The sequence below is a fragment of the Aethalodelphis obliquidens genome, unplaced genomic scaffold, assembly GCF_003676395.1.
Source record: "Aethalodelphis obliquidens isolate GAN/ISIS:26980383/991018 unplaced genomic scaffold, ASM367639v1 scaffold13, whole genome shotgun sequence".
Lineage (NCBI taxonomy): Eukaryota > Metazoa > Chordata > Mammalia > Artiodactyla > Delphinidae > Aethalodelphis > Aethalodelphis obliquidens.
In genome coordinates this window covers 33,109,538-33,132,103 of record NW_020837957.1, presented here as the reverse complement: position 1 = coordinate 33,132,103, position 22,566 = coordinate 33,109,538, and the positions used below count along the sequence as shown (strand labels likewise).

Here is a 22,566-nt window from a genome sequence, read left to right as displayed (position 1 = left end):
GCGGGAGGCCCGAGAGAGCGCGCGGTGGGGATACAGCGGGGGCGGCGACTCCCTGTGCCCTCGTCCCCGCGCGGACCGCACCTTGCGCTCCTGGGGCTGCAAAACGCAGGCCGCCTTAACCCAAAGAGGCGACGGTTTGTGTATCGTTGTCCGGTGTAACCACACCTTTGCTTTGGCTTCCTTTCCTCGAGCTGAGAGCCAAGGTGGAGGTGGAGTTTTCGCTCCCTTACTCTCCCCGAGGAGGCCCGGGTCCGAGACCGCGCTGGCGGGCCGCAGCTGCTGAAACTAGAGTGGATGTGGCTAAAGCGGTGCCCTCGTCCCACGCCGGGGCGTCCGGGGAAAGTGAGCCGAGCCGGGGCCCAGGGCGGCTGGGCTTCCTCCGCGTTGGCGCACTGGGCCTGGCGACCGGCGCGCTGCCCTTCGCCACACGAGAGTTGAGTCCCGGCCCGCCCGCGAGAACTGGCCTCCGGCGGTCTTCGGGACCCTCTCTCAAAACAGCGCGAGCACTGGGACCTGCCTTTAGCTCGTCTCGGTGGAAATAAGGAAGATACTCCTATCTTTTAAGGGATCTCTCAGAACTACCTTGTTTAGATCTGCAGCAGTAGTGATGGCCTTGAATTTGTATAAAGTTACTGCCCGAGACACCCTCTCCCCAAATGCCCTCAAGCCACACACCACACTCCACCAAAACTCCCACCGCTCCCACTCCATTTGCATTTGAAAACCTCTGGAAAGAAGCACTTTCAGGATGAACACACACACACACACACACACACACACACACACACACGGCCCGCCAACTGGAAACTGAGTTGAGTCATAGGACACAAATGAATAAGATTGCCTGGCCTTTAGCTTCTGAGGATAAGAATGTCCAATAACCCAGGATTCCGGCAATAACAACATTACAAGGTTTCTGGAACCCTGTTCGGATCCTTTAGAAACAATTAGAATAATAGTGATGATAGTAAGAGGAAGAGAATTGTGTTTTTCAGGGCACTTGCGGGCCATCTGTTGCGTCGTGTGTGGGGAGAACTAAAAATCATTGCCCTTGATTCAGACCCGCAGGTCAAATGACACCATCTCTCTTTTCTGGACGCTAATTAAGAGCAACTCTGTCCATAGACGTTTGATAGACATTTGAATAAAAATAGTTGAAATTGTCTTGCTCAATAGCAGTGTGCTTATATATATATATATATATATATATATATATATAAAATCATGTGTAATCATATCAAATATATGATATGTATTTTGAAAGAAAAATGTCTACTCAAAGACAGCTAGAAATGTCAGCTGCAGGCAACCAGTCACTCTTCTGGCTACAAGTTATGCAATTAATAGTCCAACAGCCTAGTCCAAATCCTCTCTTTGCTTGGATCAAGAGTGTTAATGAAATGTAGAAGCAAAGATCTTAATTTATAGATGTACTGTCCTTTTGAAATTTACCAAGCTTTAAAAATGTAATAAAACAAGGGTAGGTTTTCAGGTTTTGTTGTTTGGTTGGTTTTGTTTTTAGATTTGTTCAAAATATGACATAGTCATCCCCAGTGCCCATACCATGTTTTTATTCCAGAAGGTCTGGAAAAAGTATCAGTGAGTAGGGTAAAAAAATCCTCCAAGAAAGCCCTGAGTCTTGCCACTATCCTTATTTAAGTCTTTTGTGTGCATTTCAGAATAGCTGTTAAGATAGAATAATGCATTTCATGTTTCTAACTACTTCAACACAATGTGGAAATAGTACTTCTAACATTTGACTGGGTAAAATTCTTATTGATTGCTAATTTGACATTAAAATCAATGACATTTTGCATAATGATATCCCACTGTTCAATAAAATATGTATTTAAATAATAGGGAAATACCACTGCAGGGTTCTTTATGACTCAGTGTAAGTAGCTATATCATGACTTCGAAAATATAAAAGAATCTTCCCATAAGCCTTCTGAAATCATTCCCATAAACCTGCCCCACTTTCTAATACTGTTGAGAAGTTGACTTAATCTCTATTCTGTCAACACTAAATTTATTTCATTTTGGCGAGGTGCCTTGTTTGGAAAAGTTGATTGTAGGAGAGGAGGATAGGATGGCGGGAGCATGGACGTTGAAATAACATTTCATTTTATATTCAAGAAAAACATTGTAATTGTCCTCATCATATCAGTAGTAGGAAGACTCTGAAAGGGTTTGATTCGAATGCACTTCATTGAGTCTACCTAGAGCACACTGATATCAAGTAGTAAATTACCCAGAATAATTTCTTTATTGTTGAGAAATCATAATTCCAATTCTGTTGCATTTGTTTTTAAGTTTTGCTGGAGCTTGTGGGGAAAGGATATGAAAAGGTGAAGAAACAATATTGAGTGCAAAAAGGTACTTCCTGTGTGACAACAAAGTGGGTAATCTGCTCCACCCTGCAATTCTCAGAAGGAAAACTGAAATCTTTTATCTACAAATCTCATTTCATTTTTTTCTCAATTTACTAGCTATTTCTAAACAGTTTAAACTATGATGTAAACAAACTTAAAGTTAATAAATGGACTCTACTTAAGTATTGGGAGAGAATGAGTAACGTGACTACCATAAATTTACGAGGACTTGGCCAAATTCTGCCTGCACTTTCAGCCTAACCTGCAGGGGGCAATAGCTTGACACGAATGACAACAAAGGTTGCTGAGCTATTAGACTGGGATTTCTGACTATGACCCTGGAATGTTGTGTAGGTTGGAAAGAGTGCTTAATTAATGTATATTGAAACAAAAGATCAGGTAAATTGTTTGGTTTGTCTTCAAGATATATTTTGAGACTAATCTAATTCATAACTGTGAGGGTTTTTTTTTCCTTAAAGAGATGATCAAAGTTTCAGAAGACATATTCAGCTATCTCAAGAATTATCCTAAACACTAATTGTTTACTATGAATATATGTAATTTATATTCTCAAAGGCAGCCAAATCAAAATAAATACAGCTTTCAGCGTTCAAATGGATGACAAAATTAGAGGAAACGCGGCCTATTTGGACATAGATAATAAAAGAACATCACATATCTAGATAATAAACTCTGTATTCCTTTTTTAATTTTAAAAATACAAATGGGTAAGGGATGGTCACTCTATTGTTTGCACTATTTTCTTTCCACATATAAACCACTAATTTTAAAAACTGGTTTATATTTATATTTAAATATCATGATCAGCAATTAGTAAGTGATCTCTTTTATTGCCATAGTTTTTTTATTACAGGTAGAATTGAATTTATTGGCTATTGGTAATCTACAGTCTCCCTCCTCCTTCTTCCCCCTGACCCTGTATCTACACTCCCTCCCCTTCCCTATACCTCCCCCATCAGCTGATCAGGAAAGACTGGAAACAGTCCAAAAGGAATTTTGGCCAGAGGGAATAACTGTAGAATTAAAAAAGAAAACTCTCCCCATCTCCTCACTGCAATCACACTTAACGTTCATTATGTCAATTTTCAGTGATGCAAAATGTCTTGCCCAAGAGGCATCCTGATTTCAGGAAATCAAAAGGGTATCTGGCATTAAACAACATCCAGTCAATCCTGGTAGGATTAACTGGGCTGAGTTTCTATATACTGCACATGCTATAGATCTACTCTGATCACAGTAAGGAAAAAAATGATAATAGATTTTTTTTTTTTTTTTTTAGAATTGCTGCACAGGAGTGTTGTTTCTTTCATGTGGCAGAATTTAATCTTGAAAAACTCTTTTAAAACATCTTTTTTTCCTCCACTGTGGTAAAGATATGGTGTCTATTTTTGCATTTCTTTAAGGAAGGAAGATGGGGTTGCTTATACTGGGAAAGAAAATTTTATTCTCCAACACCCCCCCCCATTCTACTAAACCGTTTTAGTCGACATATGTTTGTTATCAGAGAGAGGTGCTGTGAACACACAGCCATTTTCTTAGCAGCTTTTTGACTGTATGTTACCATGGTCCCACAAGGCATTGGTCCTTTCCCATTGGGAAGTCATGAATAAGAGACTATGAAGCTTGCACGTCAGATCTTCCTCAATTAATCCACCATTAGCATGTTTGGGATCCACTACTGGATGGTTAACAGCAGCTTTTGTAACTGTACGCCGACCATACCCAATTATGCTCTGCTAAAAATGAACTCTTTGCAGACCAGCCCTCTCGGGTTGTCAGTGTTTTCCGTTTTCCTATTTTAACGTTTGTGTATAGTGGCAGGCGACAGATGGTGTAGATCAGATCGATTTGATTGCATTAGATGATTTTTTTTCCCTTCCCCACTCCTTTCTGGAAGCTCGCATCAGCTGAAGGCTACCGCCTGGGACTCCTCGGAAGCGTGAGCAAGCCGCCACCATGCGAAGGCACTGGGGCACAGCCAGCGCAAGGCACCGAGGTCCCTTCCTAGGGCTTGTTAACACTGTAACCCGGCACTCCGAGGGAAGCAGCTCCCACTGCCCAGAGCCTACCTCACTGCTCATCAGATGACTCTCTGGCTTCTACACACAGTTGGAGTTCCGCTTGAAACCTGGATTTAGAGGGTAAGCTCTTCAATCGAGATGGATTTGTGACAGTTACTTTGCTATACCGCAAGACAAATCTCAGCAAACGTAAAGGATGTAGGATGTGTGGAACAGGGAGACTATGTTTACATCGATAAATCTGTTTCTTTTTGTCTGAGAACGACAGTATTATTCAGTAAGATGTGTATAGTGTTTTTCCATTGATTGTAAGAGTCGACTATCACACTCCTCCCGATTTTTCCCCTCTCCTCGGTGTTTCCCCCTTTCTACTTCAGAGGGAAAGAGAGAGGGAGAGGGAGGGAGGCAAGGGGGAGGAGGGGAGAGAGACAGGCATTTCTGCTTTAGCTTAATTGGCTTATTTCCTCAAACCGATTGCTTTGTCGCGTTTCTTTATGTATATTTGGTCGCAAATTACCAAGCGTTTGACTGGGATGGGTGTTGGAGTGCGGGGGACAGGGTGGGAAAGTAGTGGGGACTGGCAGTCAGTCGCGGTGGCCTTGAGAGATCAAAAGGTGCTGAAAGCCCTTGCCCGCAAAACACACCTCTAGTTATTGGGGAGCTAGAGAAATGTAGATTCTAATAAACATGGCTTGCAGGAGTCGATGAACAAAGGTACTTAATGCAGACCTAAGCCTCCGTTGATATTGCTCCGCTAGCAGTATCTAAATATTCAAAAGCAAAGTGTAAGTTGATCAACAAACGCCCTGATGGTATTGGGCTTTTTTTCCCTTTTCCGTTTTTGTGTGGAGGGTGGAGAAGGGGGGGAGGGTGGATGGGTGGGGGAAATCCGACAGCTTAAGGAGGCTTGAATTGAATATGCACCCAGCGGCAGTGGTCTCGTAGGAAATGGTGTTCTCGTAAGTCAGGCTGCCCCGCGGAAGCACGAGAGAGCTTTGGTTAGAGCTCAGAGAGTCAGTTCTGCTGCGAGTGCTGCCGGCAATCGGCCCGGGCTGAGCTGTCCACTCGTCCAGGTGCTGAAGCTGGGAGAACATTTAGGTAGGTAGGGAAAGGGCTGGCACTGACTACTTGGATAAAAAGAAAGCATATTGACTGCGTTGTTCTAGTTTCTTAAAGCGTGTGAGTCTGTGGGTCAGTGTGTGTGTGTGTGTGTGTGTGTATGTGGTGTGTGTGTGTGTGTGTGCTTTATTCCAATTGTGAGGAAGCAAAACTAAAGGAGATTACTCAGAAAGCATTGAAAAGCTGTGTGGGTATTTATGCTGTGATTCTGATATGCCATGTATTGTTGTGTATGTATGTATGTATGTATATGCATATATGTATGTATGTGTGTTTGTGTGTGTGGTGTATATATGCCTTGATAATCCTTTTTAATTCAAAAGGAATGTTCTATTTACTAAATCAAAATCTGTCTCTATAATGTGTTTCTTATTTTCCTTTTACTGTTAGTTGATTTTAGATGGAAGAGTTCAGGAACAAATGTACACTTTGCTCACAGACTATTGCATTACTTTCCCTAAGGGCTTTTGTTTCTAGGAGTTCAAGCTGAAGAGAACCTGTCAGCTTTCTGTGTGAGTGTGTGTGTGTGTGTGTGTGTGTGTGTGTGTGTGTGTTTGGTTGTAGCATCCCCAGAGAAAAGCTTCACTTTATAGCTATGTTAGGTAATGGCAGAAAATAGCACTTATTAATTTGTTTAATTGGCATCTGTCTTTTTGTGAAAGGTGTACTTAAAAGTCATCTGAAAATACTGTAAAATAGGCTACTAATTGGGCAATGCTTCTTTTCTTTTGAGTTATTTTAGGCATCAGGCATTATATACTAAACAGCTGTTCATAAAACCTAGAATTCATGTTGATTTTTCTATTTGTAAGTAACATGTCAGGAAAATGATGAGTTGGTGTGTTGGAGAAGTCATACATTTAAAAAATAACAGTAATAAGAGAAAGCACGACCTAAATGCCTTAAATTGCAACCAGGTCAGTTAGAGATGAGTTGTGGTAGTGGGAGAGATTCTGTTATATAATTATCCCTTGATGAAGAGCTATTTGCACTTACATAATTTGAGGAATCATAACGTCTATTGCCATGTTTCCATATACCCCTCCCTATTCCACTCACATGGATGTACTTCCATGTATTTGAGAGTAAAGGGAAAAGCAAATTGAGAACTTTCTAATGGAACCACAACATGTCTTGGGTAGTGACGTTGCACTTGTTCATTTTATTTAGTGAACAATAAACCCCTATTATCAGAATATTCACTGCAGGATCTTAAGACAAAGCTTTTCCAGTAAGAGCCATATTGATCATCAAAGAATCACAGAGATTCTCTCTCTGGAAACCAAAATTACAGTCAATTTGCAAATGAGTTTATACTGGTTTTTTTTCTTAAAATTTTTTTTATGAAGGCAGAGCTTCAAAGCTTTTTCTGTAGAGGTGTTCACAACAACTGCACAGCAATGTATTTATACTGTATATTAAAATTGTGGGCTATGGAATTACACATCGTGGTACTACAAAACAGTGCCTAAATCATGGAAACTCTACCAGCTTGCCAATTCAGTGAGTTCTGATACTATGGAAAATGAGTTTAATTATTTTGTGCTTTGAAGCTTTTTTTTTCCCTTTAAAAATCATTATGTTGTATAGCTCTAAGGCCTTCAAAGGAGAGATGCCTATTTTTGTAGATCTATAAGTATTTGATTTCAAGTAGTAAATTGAATGAGTGTTTATTTTCTGTGATCTTGGGCTTGAGAAAATGCATTTCCAAAACACACTGCTGAAAATTTCACCCATGCATGACCCTATCTTTATTTGAGCCTCACTTCTTCTTAAAGCCGTCTAGGCAAATACATTTGTAATATTTGTGTGCTTAACTATGCATGTCTCTTACAGGGCTCTCGCGCTGCCATGACACTCAATCAAAGCACCTAGAGTGGGCTGGCTGAGACCAGAGGGGGTACCAAGCAGAACAAGGACAGAGGAAGGCACTGGGAGAGCACCAGGTAAACTAAAGGTTACTTGTCACGCCCACCCTGTGCCCAAAGAGCCTTCCCACGTCCTCCTTCTTCACTGGGAAGAGTGCACTCTTCTTCCGTGTTAAGTGGTTGGTTTTGTGATTTGTCTTTCAGAATTGGAGATAGAGCAGCCATTTGGATTTGGGCAGGAAGCAGCCGAGCACAGCTTTGGATCCTTCTTTAGGGAAATCGAGTTATGGATTTATGGTCCCGGTCAAGCTCAGCCCAGCCCCAGCCAGGGGCGGGCTCAGCAGCAAGAGTTCTGGTGGCGGCGGCAGTAGCAGCGGCAGCGGTAGCAGCGGCAGCAGCAGCTTGGTCCTCTGACTCTCTTCGGTGACGGGTATTCTTGGGTGGATAATACGGATTACGTTGTTATTGCTTAAGAATACGCGTAGTCGAGGAGAGTACCAGCGGCAGGCGGGCAGCGGCCGCCCCTCCCAGCCCACCAGCTGGCCTCTAAACGCCTGTGGTTGCCAAGGTAGCACTTTTTTGATCTTTTCCTTTCCTCGGTGTTTTCGCTCTGGGTCGCGTGTTAGGTGATCGCAAGACACATCCCACCAGAAGGGCTGTGTGCGCCGCGCCTCTGGTGACTGGAGCTGTAGAATGGGTGCGTGCAGAAGGGCGGGGGTCGAGGCGGAGGGGAGGGGCGGGGAAAGGATGAGGGTCTGTTCCGCGAAGCCTGAGGGGAGTTTCGGCGTCCCCGGCCTTCCAGGCTCCTCTCCCCGTTGGGGTCTGGCTGCGGGGAGAGACGCGGCCCGGGCGAATCTCGAAAGTTAGGAGTGATGGAAAGGCCTTGAGCAGTTTGGCAACGTCGCGAGTGAGGAGCTGGAGCTTAGCAGAGGGTCGCTGCGGGCTGCCTGCGCAGAAAGGGCGTGTCCGTGGGCGAAGATGCCCCCGCAAGCCGCGGAGGCTTGTGACTTCGCGAATCCCGGGCCCCACCCCCAGCCGTGCCACTCCGCAGCCAGACCTGGCGGCCCGCGTGGGGAGCGGGCGGGAGACCCGGGCCCGGGTCCCCCGGAACTTCCAGACTGGAAGTGTGTTGGGTCTCTCAGGGCCCGTATTTTCTTTTCGGATTCTCCGCGAAGGGGTGGAGAATCAGCATGGGAACCGGATTGGTTGCCGTTTGGCACAGAACTGGAACCTTCCCGAAAGCGGTGGGGCAGGCAGGGACTGCTCAGTCGTCCAGTTTCTTTGGGACACCTCTTCGTCATGTCTTCCCTGCCAATGCCGTTAGGATGAGTCTCAAACATCAACAAACCCAAGGCACGTTCCCCTTCTCAGGTCTGCTGCGATGGGACTAGAGGAAGAGAGAGCCTTTCCCTACTTCTACTTACAGTTTCTGTTTGTTTGTTTGTTTCAAATGTTAATGGACGATCAAACCCTACGGATTTGTCCAGCAGAGGAGGGGTCCTAGCGAAGAACTAGCAACCACCCACCGACCCCCCACCCCCACCCCGCACACTCGGACACATCTGAGGACGACCGGCTGTGGCGGGAGTTGAGATGCCCAAAATGGTGTTGGAAAAGGTGATCCACCGGAGAAGACGCGGGCCAAGGAGGCTCCAACTCTCAGCTCTTGTGGGCTTAAGACCACGCGGCTCTGCAACTCTCCTTTCCCTCTAGGGAGGCGCCAGGGCCTGCCCAGTGGCGGCGCTTCATAGGTGGAAGGAGAAAATGCTGGGGACTAGAACGTGCCAGGCCCCCGGAAGGTTTCACGAGGCTCATTAAGAACCTCCTAGGACCCTAAGACCAGTTTCTTACCTGCGTGGTGGCCCCTGATTTTGCACGGGCTGCGAAGACTGAATTCCTGAGAAGTCGAAGCTGCAGGAGGGGAAAAAAAGAGAGAGAGAAGCCTGCGACGCTCTCCTTTGCGGCGCTCCCACACCAGCTTTAAACCGAGCTACTCCCCAGACACCTTTTCCCTTGGGAGGACTGGCCTTTCCCGGGCGCGACGTGCATGTACCCCGATGGGTTCTTGCCCACCAGAGCAGCCCTGAGCCATGGAGACATTGAGAGCAAAGTGCCCCAGAGGAGGCAGGCACACTCTCACACTTTCCCATCTAGAGTCTCGCCTTTCTTCCAGTGTCTTGGATTCATAGTGAAGGGTACACTATGCCACGCCTCTCCCTGTCCCTATTCCTACCACACCGCATCTGATCCCACATTCAGGGTATCAGCACTCATAGCTTTTGCGCTCAGGGAAGGTTGTTTGCAAGGAAAATGAGTGGTGGCCCTTCTCAGAAGCTCCCAGGGCTGGCGATCCCGTTTTAAGAAGGAGTCTAAGTAGAAAAGAAAACACAGATAATATCTTTGCACTCGAAATTCTATCACTAGCAAGAGAATTTGTAAACTGCTGTTCTTTCCTTCATCGTTCCATGAATTACCCTCTTTCACTCGGGATTCACCAGTTGGTGATTAAGGGCTTTTAAATATTGTGCTTGTTGTGTATTTAACAGAATTCAATATGTCTACTGGTACCCTTGTTTCATTAGGAAATTGGGAAAGTAGAGAGAACCTGCATAATCCAGTAATTCGGTGATCTTTGGAAAGTTGGCCTCATGCTGGTTGGTTAAATAAGTGTATGAGATTGAAAGGCAGAAAGGGAGTTGGGAACCTAGTGACAGAGTTTGCAAGAAATGAAAGATATAATACTCTGGCATTTGTTGAGAGAATAAGGAAGAACTTTTGAAAAATAAGCTGTTTCATTCAATTCTTTGCCACTGGTACTTTAGCTTATGATTGCAATTGCTTCATAAATGAATAATAATTTTTTAGAGTGGAATACTTTTAAATGCTAGTGACGAAATCTAGAGGAAACCTGTACTCATCTCATGGTCACAAAAAGTATTTGATATTCTTGGTTCAAGTGGTTTAACTACGTATCTCATTGCTTTCTTTCCTGTGCAGAATTATTTCTTTAAAAAGTTTCCATTAAGTGTCAGTCTGACTGAGCTCGTTCCTATTTAAATTTAGAAAACAAAACAAAACAAAAAAATATGGGTTTTACCATACTTGGCCTTTTTAGATAAGAAGGAAGAAAATCCCCAAAACTTTATTAAATTGAAATTGCTGTAGTTAATTGTTATTGTTATAAGGCAGCTTTTTTTCTCCCTCAGAAAATAGAATTTTAAATTACATCACCACTAGCCTGTTATCACTTTTGCCCTGTGGGTATCCATAGACAAGATTAAAGAAGTACAAAGTGATTGTGTATGTTTTTCATGCTAGATACAAGTGATTTTAAGTAATCATAATAGGTGGGTTGTTTTTCAATTGATGTCCAAATATTAGAAGGGTATGCATCCTTTTTCTAAAATATGGTTTGCTTTACAAAGGTGACACAATTTCTACCTGAGAAAAGCATATGGATACAGCTTAGACTGTTTACTTGACAGTAATACTTAAGGCACAGTGGACAGGGAAGGAGTAAACTTGTGAAAATTGCTTTTGTCTGCTATTTTTACCTTAATGAAGTCTGCCTAAGTACTCAAATCTTTATGAACACAATTTATGGCTTTTGATAGAAGATTTTAGTTTTCTCGTTGAAATTTCTATGTCTAGAACACTCAAATTTATAACATGATATTCATTAATAGGTGTAAGAAACACCATCTTGGTTGATGGTTTACTACTGAGTCTCAGGTAAGGAGATTCACAGAAACTGCGTTATACAAAGAATTTTCTGATTTTATTTTTTGTTTGTGAATCATGTTCTGATATTTTTGCTTGAATAGAAGTGCAGGGAATGGTGGTTTTCAGGGTTAAAGATCCATTGAGGGTCGTGACAACCTCTGTGTGAATATCAAAAAAAATTATTGTGCAGATGATTCTGACCAAGTACATTTTTAAATAAATAATCATGTCCTGGAGGCAGGATCTCTCTCCAAGTCCACTGTTAGCTCTAGAATGATATGTTTCTTGGTGTTACAGCAGTGCCAGTCTAGAACTAGAACAGTACTATCAATGAATGTCCAGGCAAAGGAGAATGATGAAGTAGCATTTTGATGGGAGGAAAATTCCATAAGTCATATTACCATTTTTTAAATTATATTCCATATCAGTACTAGTAAATTTTCAAGTATAAAAATAGACATTTTTTTTGTCTAGGTGGAGATGATGGGTATATTGGGGAAGATTTTGTGCTTTTATGTAGGACAGAGAAGGACTAAGGACACAGAAGCCAGTATAAGATGATCACAATTATTCACCAACCTTTTAATACTGTACAGTTTCTGCTGTCACTGAATCACAGAAATGACAGGATGATGTTCTTACTCTTATAAAGTAGTGTAATCTGCATGTTAGACTTACTATTTGAAAGTAAATTTATTTGATGATAAATGTTCTCAATACGAAGAAAACATATTAATGACAATACTTAAAGAGTTTTATTATCGTATTTAGCTATTACATATAGTTATTGGTAGTTATACACCTATAAACATAAGTGCTAAATATCTTTTAAACAATGAGTTTTGTAGTACAGTTTGTTTTTCAAATGTTTTGAGATTTTCTCCTCTGGCACCTATACTTTAAATCATGACTTAGAACTCAAATTTAAATTTACAAAACCTTTCATGTGAGTGTATATTATAAGCTTTTTCATTGAGAAGACATTGCAATTCATGCAAAAACTGTAAGCTAAAGAAATATTATGAAATTTTAAGTTTCTTGAAATATGTTTAGTACCTGGTTGAGTTTGCTGAGTGCAGCTTGACGGTGGAACCAATGTGTCCTAATATTTATATTGTTGTCCCAGATTACAAATATGTGACTACCTAAATCTTTTATGTTCTGAGTTCTGAGTTCTCTATCCTGGTTAATAATGAGAGCTAAGTAAGACAGTCTGTTCTCCACAACCAATGAAAAGTATTATACTGTCTATACAAGTATAAAGACAACACTTTTCATTTGCTGTGTTTGTGGAAATACCCTTTGAGATTCAGTAACAATCCATGGTATCTGAAAATTTATACACATGACACCTATAGCTGAAACTAAAAGTTTAAAAAAAAGCCAAGAATAAACTATGAACTTTAAAATATTCAAAGGATTTTAAATAAGGCTTCCTGTTTTTATTTTATTAGCTTCAAAACAATACTGAACCTCAAATTTCAAACTAAAAAAACACTTATATTGCTGTAGCCTATTTACTAATACAATTCATGGTTAAAATACAGTTTATATCATAGTACACTTTTTCAAGTTGACAAGTTATATTACAGTAGTGGCATAATTGCATAATTTGATAGTAGTGTCTGTTTTTTAAACTTAAATAAAATGTGTGCTCTTAAGAGACACTTTCTAAAAAATTCTTTTCATAACAATGATATTTAACTAGAAATTTGATATTTAACTAGAAAATTGATTTAACTAGAAAATTGATATTTAACTAGAAAATTTAATTTAGAAAATTAACTAGAAAATTGATATTTCTTGTAATTTTTTAAAAAATTTATATCCAATACACAAGTGGAAATTAATTGTTTGCGGTCTATTTTTATCTCCGTGAGCAAATGTGACCAATTTCAAGAATTGCTTCAAACAATCCCAAGATAAACTAAAGTTACTTATTTAAGATTTTTTTTGTATATCTGGTAAATATTCCATTCATTTTGGGACTTCAAGAAGAATGAATGAATGAATGAATGAATGAATGCCATGCCTAATATTCTATCAGAAGCATAATTGCAAAAACATCTTTTCCTTTACAATAGAAACATATTAGGATAAGACTTAACAAATATTCTAAGTTATTTTATGCATAACTTGTGGGGAATTAAATTTAAGAATGGTTACTTTATGGGTCCAGTTTCATGCACAATTTGTTTTCATAACTATTATTTTAAACAGGCTTTCACGGTGTTTACAAAGACAAAGCAAATTAGAGAATTGAGGCAGTTATATGGAAAAAACTTGAATCTTGTCTTTTCCTCAATTATATGATACTTAATGGAAGAAAGTGCATCTTATGGTAGAAAGAACTTTGGAATAAAGGCTGGGAAATCTGATTTTGAGTACAGGTTCTGCTGTGAACTGTGACTAGCCACAGGGCTTGCCCAGCGCTCAGGGTCTCATCCACAACAGGAGGGCTGGATTTAGATCCTCTCAAGGCCCTTCTACCTCTCATGAATTCCATTTCCAAAATAACCTTTTTGTTTTGGCCTGAATTCTACTCTTTATTTTATATATAGATAGATGGTGAGCAAATCGATACCACAACTAAGAAAGCAGATTTTAAAAAGACATAAATCTTTCAAAGGTATTCACCAACATATTTTGTCTTGATATTGAACAGGAAATTGTTTTTACTTAAACAATCTTTACATAAAATTTTAAAACATGAGCACATGGAGACATTTTTATCACTTCTTCACCCTTTGATTTTTATTTGAAGTTTCAGTGGGAAAGAAAACCCCAAAAGAATGACTTACTGATTCATCCTAGTGTGTTTTTGTGGGAATGCGTGTATGTGTATGTCTCTATATGTATAATATTTGTGAGGCTCTCAAACCATGGATACATCTCAAAAATATTTCAAGTTAATAAGACCAAATCACAAACAACTCTTTTCAAAGTCTATGTATACAATAATAGTGGGTAAAGACTAAACATTGGGCCTTTTAAAATGTTTATTCTGTGTGTAAATGTTTCTGCTATTAAATTTAATTACAATTTTTAGAGGAATGGGGAAATTACTATTTTTCATTCTGTTAAAAAGAAAAGGACTAATATTTGTCTAGGATATTTAATCCTAAAATAGCATAGCAATGGTACATCCTTTTAAAATATCTAGTCCAGTGTCTAGCACATGATAGTTTCTTTAAAATATTTATTAATTTAGTGAAAGCAACTATATCCTTTCAGGACATGTTAACACAGAATTTTACATTTTTTTCCATAGTTAATGTCATTTTTAAAAAATGGTCGTTGAACTAAATGTAGTTAAGTTTAATTTAATGTTAATGTAAACTCTAATTATCAATTTGTTTAATAGTGCTTTTATTTTTTTAAATTTTTAATTGACGTATAGTTGATTTATAATGTTGTGTTAATAGTGCTTTTATTCTTTGCTAAGATAGAAAATTCATTTTCTCTGATTCTCACATGTAACTCCTAAATAATTGAAAAATCTGTGGGAACATTTCTTTTAAGCTGGTATGCTTTTTAGAATTGTAAGTAACTGTTTAATCAAGACTCATTTCATTCTATGTGAATTCTGATGTAGAAAATGTTACTTAATATATTTTATTTAATATTAAATCTATAAATACTTAGAAGAATTCATAAAATGTTAAACAAATAATAAATAGAAATTCATTTTATCCCATATAATAATTACTGTGATAGATATATTTTCTAAGGTCAGGATCTGTGCAATATTTTTTTTTCATTATTTACTAGCAAAGCAAATTTAAATTACAAGCAAACTTAATTTATAGTTTTATTTGAAAGGTGTTCCAAGTATAATAAATATAAGTTAACATTTTAACCACAAAAGAATACACCCATTTTCTTAAAATTAAAATAATATGGTTTGTCAGCTATTGTTTTATCCAGATAATTTACATAATGTTTCATCCACAGTTTAATGATGGATATGACACATCATGTCCATTTAAAACTCTGAGAATACGTTTAATAAAAGTTCTGTAAAGCTTTCAAAAGCAATTGATTTCAAATAGATTTCTGGTGATAGGAGCATGAGGTTCAGAAGCCATTTACTTACACTTCAATTAAAATATCTCATATTCTTTTCTGTTGCTGGATATAGTTGTCCAAAACAGCTCTGACATTGTTTAATACTATATACTAGGACAAAGTCGAAATTCTTTACTCCAAACAGGTTTTTGTTAGTTGTGGCTGCTATATTAAGAATCAGTGTTGACGTTAAATTTTTTAGACAGTTTCACATTTAGATCTGGCGATCTGTGCAGATAACAATTGGATTTGACAAGAGACAAGGGACAGTGATAGCAAGTAACCATATTAAGGATGTGAACTGCAGAGAGGATCATGCAGTTTGGGGTGATGTGTTAAAGAAACAATAATGAAATTATTTGTGGCAGTTTTATTGGCAGATCTAATAGCTAGTACCAATGCACATTGAACAAATACCAATTTTTAGGAAACTTTACAAGAGATCTTTTTTATATAGTGTCCTTTTCCCAAAATATGGGAAGTTGACAGTACTGATTTTATATAGTGTAACTATATAGTAGGGTTTCTTTCATAGTACGCAAAAGTTCTTGCTTTTATTTAGATAGAAAGTCATACTCTAGTATAGAACTATATAGAAATGGTATAGAATCAATTAAAATAGAAATAGTGTCTGAGTAAAATGGGTGGAACTTACAGGTAGAAAATTGAGAAAGGCATGAAATCTGGATGTTTCACAGGTCAAAGGAAAGATCATCAGTCTGAAAAGACAGACTTGTGGAAAATTAAGCCTAAGGGGAACATGGCTTTAAAAAGCCTTTTTAATCCCTTTTTCTATTGGAAAAGACATATTTTATATTTGAATGCCTGCTTTAGAAATAAAGTTACCTAGGGGGATTTGTTTAAGACAGTATTAGCAATATTTCTCAGTATAAAAAGGACACTTGTGTCTAAGAGTCTAGCTTTTCCTTTTCACTGCAATTTAAATTTTAGGGCGGAGGACTGTTTGTTAATTAACGATGGTAAAGTTATAGAAGATTGACACACTTGTTCTTCTCTGGCTTGGCTCTTGTGTCCAAAGACATAACATTCCCACTTGATCATTAGTTTTCTTTTGATGTAATTATTTTCCAGTCCATTATCCACACAGAGTACAAAATTTCATGAGTCTTAGATAAGCCTATAGTACATTCTTATGATTTTTAGTTGTCATGATAATTTTCTATTTCAGATCCAGTTATTTGGTGTATGGTCATACTTCTACTTTTTATACATGAAATCCTCACAACACAGAGACTCTAAGTAACGTCCCCATAGACATGCAGTTAATACTTGGAACCCATTTTCTAAGTCTTCTGGATGTTTTCTTTCTAACACATCACACTAAAACTTCAACACTGAGGTTTTTATTATAATTTTGCTTTTCCTGGTATCTGACAATAATTATATTATCCTTATTAGTCAGTTATTATCTGATTTAACCTTTTCAAGCTCAAATATTGTATATACAGATGTGAATGTGCGAATAGATTCTAAAGGTCTGCAGTGTGCTTATGGATAGGGTTTTTTCAAAATCTAGGAAGATTTTATAGGCCAAATTAATGTTAATGCTGAAACAAATATACATCATAATTAAAAGAACAGCTTGATCTTTTACCCAAGTTGCAATATTGCAGTAAAAAAAGGAAAGTTTTAATCTCAATTAAATCAGCTCAATTTAATAAGCTCCCAGATGAAAATATTGGCTGAAAGATTGGAGTGACAAATATTTGTCATGTAGTACATTCAATGGAAAATTTAAAATAAGATTAGTAAGTAACACTGGCTGAATGATTTTCACACAGCAGAACAGAAATCAAATCACATCTTTAATATACAAATTAAAATTGTATTTACTCTCTGTTATTTCAGCTTTTAAGTATTCAAAGCTATCTTGAATAAAGAAAGACAGAATGACTCTTGGATTAGAATAGAGTCAAAATAAAATTCTCAGTTTTACTAAACCCTTGTCCATTGCTATTATGCTGTGTATGAAAATTATGTAGTACCTGTAATACTAACCATTTAGGAGCCTGAGAGGGTGATTACTCACTGTGTAGTCACCCAGCTTATCAATCAAGGAAATATACTTCTTATACTCGAAAGATGACTGTTCCCAAATCAGACCTCACTCACAGCAGTGAGAGTTCACTTGAAAAATGGTGTAAGTAACTATACGGTTTTAAAATTTACCAAGATAAAAATATATCTTTTGACCATTTTGTCCTCATCAAAAGGTTTTCCTTTTTCATTAACTGTAAACAATAACTGTAAATAATTATGCTCATTATTTTCTTCAATTTTTAAAAAACAAAATGTGAACATAACTCTCAGATAGAAAGATAAAGAGTTGAAACATGGAGGGAGGGAGGGAAGCAAAGAGGGAGGGAGGGAGAGAGGAAGGAAGGGAGGAGAAGAGGAAGGGGGGAGAGAAAGAGAGAAAGAGAGAAGGAGAGAGAGATTTTCTTTTGATTATTTTGGTGCCTAGTTCAAGGTAATAAATACAGTTGCAAAACTGACTCTGAGAAGCCACACCTAAAATAATAACATTTTGTCCAAGGAAAGATGTTTTATGGATTCACATAATTTGGTCAAGAACAGAAGGCTTTAAAATTTGTAGAGGATAGATTTTAATCCTCAAACCAGCTAATTAAGCTTCTTTTGTACAACATACAGCTTTAAGTTAACAGTAATTAATATAGCCAGCTTGGAACCTCAGGAAGCTAAAGCCAACAAGTGCTTTTTGGTTCACTCCAGAGGATGCGGTTTGATTGCTGGCGCCAGTAAACAGGTTGGGAATTGTCAGCATTGTAATTAGCAGCAAGTTTCTGGATTCTTAGCCTGCCAGACTAGTGGGCTGATGCTTGGAGCAGTTGCCCCAGGGGAGAGAGGGAAAAATAAAGGAAGGGAATTTGAGCAACCTTGCAATGCTCTGCCAGCATATGCCACTGGACCAATGTTTTTTTCTTGGCAAAGGTCTATTTTAAGACATCTAGCAGTGGTTTCCACAAAATATGAAACTCACCATAGCAACCAAAATGGCAAGTATCTCTAGGAAACTTTCCTTGATTGGCTATCAGGTCAAAACTGTTCAGAGCTATTTTGCCTCCTGTGCAGCATAGGCTGTACTCTGCGCGATGTGGTTATTAACAGTACGATTAAAAGGGTTAAAATCTGTTTTGGCAGCAATCCTGTAATGCTCTGCTATAAAGCCATCAAAGAAAAGGTTATGCAAACCTTATTAACCCTTTGTGTAGTACAAACAGAAGGAAACGTCAACCTTAATACCACCAAGAATCCAATCCTCAATACGTAAATGATAATTTAAATGTACTTTTCTTAATTCAAAACCATGCGACTGTTGTGGAGAAAGGTTGTCGGATAATTAAATATCCAAACAGTATTTGCAAGGACTGTAAGACTAAGGGCTACATTAATAACATTTATGGGTAATTTATAACCCAAATGAATGAAAATTAGGCTAGCTTTTAGAACTTATTCGATAAAAGTTTGTGTGTGTATGTGTGTGGAAAATTTCACTGATCTTACAGCAGAATAGGATCTGAAACAACATATATACTTTAAGTAGCTACAGGATAAGTACTAAATCTACTTACCTTGTGGCAAAAGCATAATAACAAACACTTTCTCTTTAAAGCAGCTCTGCAGTATATTAATTTTACCTTCCAGTTGAAAAAGGTCAAGGTTGCCGAGCATTGCTAAACTACACATATTAATTTCTCCCAAATAAACGCTTGGAATCATATCAAGCGTATTCTTACTGTCACTTGCTACCTTTGCCAAAATATGAGGAGGCTTCAAAGAGATAAAGAGGATATAGAGAGACAAAATAGCTTTCTATACTGTAAAAAAAAAAAAGCCTCAAATGGATCAATGTGCTATATTAAGCAATTGCCAAGTGGCAATTGCCACAGGTGGGTTATCAAAAGTGCCCAAGAAATGGCTGTGTAGATCTGGCACCCAGGTGTCTGGTGTTGCATTTAACGGATCTTTTGTGGGGAGAAAGATTACTCCTATTTGTTGGAGAGAGTACAGTTCTCTAATCCTCCACGACAGAATCCGTATTGGAGTAAACCAGCAACACATTTCTTACCCACTCTCCTCTAGACTCGGAGAAATTCTCCACAAGTATTCATTATATTCAGTGAAATTAGATGCCTACAGGTGGCCCCAGAATGTGCCTCCAGGCATACAACCTGCTGTAAATTTTTAAGTTACATTAACTTAGCAGTATGTTGTCTTCTAACAAAAGTTCATTCACTTTATGAGGAAAGGGAGAAGGAAGCAGAAAGAGTCTTTCGTGTTAAGCAGCATCACAGCTCTGGCCCACCCTGTTCTTTCTTTGAAGGTGGTAAAGGATATTTGCCAGAAGCAGGGCTGCTGGCGTGTTAGTCGGGGCTGCATCTCCTTATAGAGTCACATGGGCTGTCACAGCCAGCAGGCCTCAGTACTGTGTCCTGTAACTGGTGTATTGGGGGTCAGTCTTAAAAATAGACGCAGAGCAGTAGGACTTTTTCTTTCATTTTTCGTTTTCTTTCTTCCTTAAAAAAAAAAAAAGAAAAACCTTTAAATGACTTCTGTTATTAAAGTGTTTTGTCATCAGTGGTTTTTCATATTGTGTTAGAAAAAATTAGTTCAGCTGTATCGAGGCATTTGGGTTTATCAGATGTTATTGCGATTTCTCCCGTACCACACATCCTATATGCTGTAATTGTTTTTCCTGGGCTTTTAGGTTACCAATCAGTGAGAGGAAGACAGAACTCCTTCATAACTTTTTTGTCATTGGGTTTCACACTCATCCTTTCTTTGTAATGATGTAATTGTCATTTAATGTATGCAGTTAAATCCCCCTGCATATGTTAGGGTACAATTCTCAGAACTGATGAAAAAACAAAGATAATATCTGAGTTAATATACTTTAAAAGCAGAAATTAAATTAACATTTCAGGTGCAATACACAGGTCTATTTAAGCCTCAGAAGACCTAGTTCTAGGTTATAAATCTCTTTCTCATCAGCCACAAGCAGAACCAAATCTGGCTTTCACCATTCTAGTCTCATTAAACCTGTAGCTTATACTACAAGTAACAGTGATAATATGCGTATTTTGAATATATATTTTGTTTATACAGGGTCATAGCTACATTATTAAAAATGAGAAAACTTTTAAAATATAGAAACAGGTTTTTATTGTAATGCCTGTAGCATAGACATGGGCAAAATGAATAACTTAAGGCCAATTTGGTATTTATCAAGTCATCTGCCTTAATGCAAGAATATTTAGACCATCCCACGTTTCATTTTACAGCTTCTGACGAACATGCTGAGATCAAACAGATTGTATAGTCAAAAGAGCTAGGATGTCTTTCAGAATAAATCAGTAAATATCTATTATGCATGTACTCTTCATGAGTCATGTATTCATGTCTGTCAACATTTATTAAGCACCTACTATGTACCTGGCATTCTTCTAAATGTTGGGGTGACATTGTCATTAAATCATTCATGCCCTCTAAGACATCTCACAGTCCAGGCTCTTACGAGCTCTGTGGGGAATTCAAAAGAGTGTAAAGTAACATCTTCCTGGGCTTCCCTGGTGGCGCAGTGGTTGAGAGTCCACCTGCCGATGCAGGGGACACGGGTTCGTGCCCCGGGCCAGGAGGATCCCACGTGCTGCAGAGCGGCTGGGCCCGTGAGCCATGGCCGCTGAGCCTGCCCGTCCGGAGCCTGTGCTCCACAACGGAAGAGGCCACAACAGTGAGAGGCCGCAAAAAAGTAACATCTTCCTTTCAAGAAATTTACAAGATTGTGGTTAATATAACAAATATTAAATTGTGTAAAAGTGAATGTTGCTCTAAGCCATTACTGTTGTCTCTATTCACCAGAAAACACTTACCCATCACAGATATAATATTAAAAATTATTTCTAAAAGGACTTGTATTTCTTTTCCTTAGAGTATAGACTACCTTTCAGAACCAAAGAGACCAAGGAAGCACCTGATAAGAAAAGAATTAAGTACACAGTTTTTCACTTCAAAGCAATAGTTACTTTATTACCATTTCTAAGTTATTATAACACAATTTATAACTACACATAATTATACTGTCCTAGGAAAAATTGTTAGTGTATCTATGGTTATCAGAAATTTTATTTTAGTAACTATTAAAATGATAGTGAATACATGTAATTCCCAAATCCATTAATAATCTTAGGCTCCAGAGTCAATAAATGTCTTGTGAGAATGTGATGATAGGCTTTCTCAAAGAAGGTGCTAAGAGTACAATGCTACAGTTAAGATCAGTTGTTCTCAAAATGTGGTCTCTCGATCGTAGTCTCAGCATCACTTGGGAACTTGTTAGAAACGCAGGTTCCCAGATGGCATCACAGGCCCACTGAATCCAAAAATCTGGAGGTGAGGGCCTGCTAGTCTGTGTTTTAACAAGCCTGATTCTGATGCCTGCTAGAGTTTGAGAACCACTGCTTCCTACTGATTAAAGATAATTCACAATTAAAGTCAGGTTCTATGCCACAGTGACCCAAATATCAATAATTTAGGCTCTGTTGTAGATTTATAGTAATACTTTATTATTAATTACTAATTATAGCAGATACTTTAAATTCAAAATCAGGACTGCACCTCGCTGGCAAATTCCGTAACATTTGGGAAATATTTTAGGTTCCCAAATATTCCACTTTATTTGGAGATCTATGTGTATGGAACTTATATAGTACTCTTATTAGTGTTATATAATACTCTTAATAGTACTCTAATTGCTAATAGCTTTATAATTGTGATAATGCATATTGAATTGAATTTTTCCAGAATTTAAACTTTTCTTTTGATTTAAGTTACTACCATTGTAGTAATTCCAATAGCTTCCCAAATTTTACTCTGCTGTTAAATTGTGTCCCAGTGCAGAAGCAAGGAGAATCAGCTTCATTTTATAAAAGGCGTAAAGCATTTAATAAGTACTTTGTGTGTGTGTTATTGTCCCATGGATCATTATTAACATTTTCTCATTCATCAATGACACAAAGAATTTTTAAATTCTCATGTAAGTGAATTGCCCTGATCAAATTCTTTGAGCATTTACAAAACGTTCCAGTAAGTAATACAATAGTATAAAATAAATTTCCTAAATATGTTTATTAGAATGTCATTTGATTAAAATTTACTTAGAATATAGATTATTGTATAATAGTAAAAATGAATGTTACTGATTAAACAGTTAGATTATATCAGTTCTCATTATGCCAAGTGGAGACTTTCATAGAACTATAATATGTTCTTAGTTTGTCAGACCACAGCTTTTTATTCAAGCTTTCATGGAAATACTAGGAATTTAAAGGCTAAAAT

General features: G+C 38.2%; 1 long non-coding RNA gene across 1 annotated transcript in view; it reads left to right on the top strand.

Moving 5' to 3' along the window:
* The first annotated feature begins 4,219 nt into the window (after positions 1-4,219).
* LOC113624607 (uncharacterized) overlaps positions 4,220-22,566 on the top strand; it is a 58,206-nt gene continuing 39,859 nt past the window's right edge. The window contains exons 1-3 of the long non-coding RNA XR_003434402.1: positions 4,220-4,534; positions 7,370-7,479; positions 7,606-7,969. This is a non-coding gene — a long non-coding RNA (uncharacterized LOC113624607). The remainder of the gene's footprint in view (positions 4,535-7,369; positions 7,480-7,605; positions 7,970-22,566) is intronic.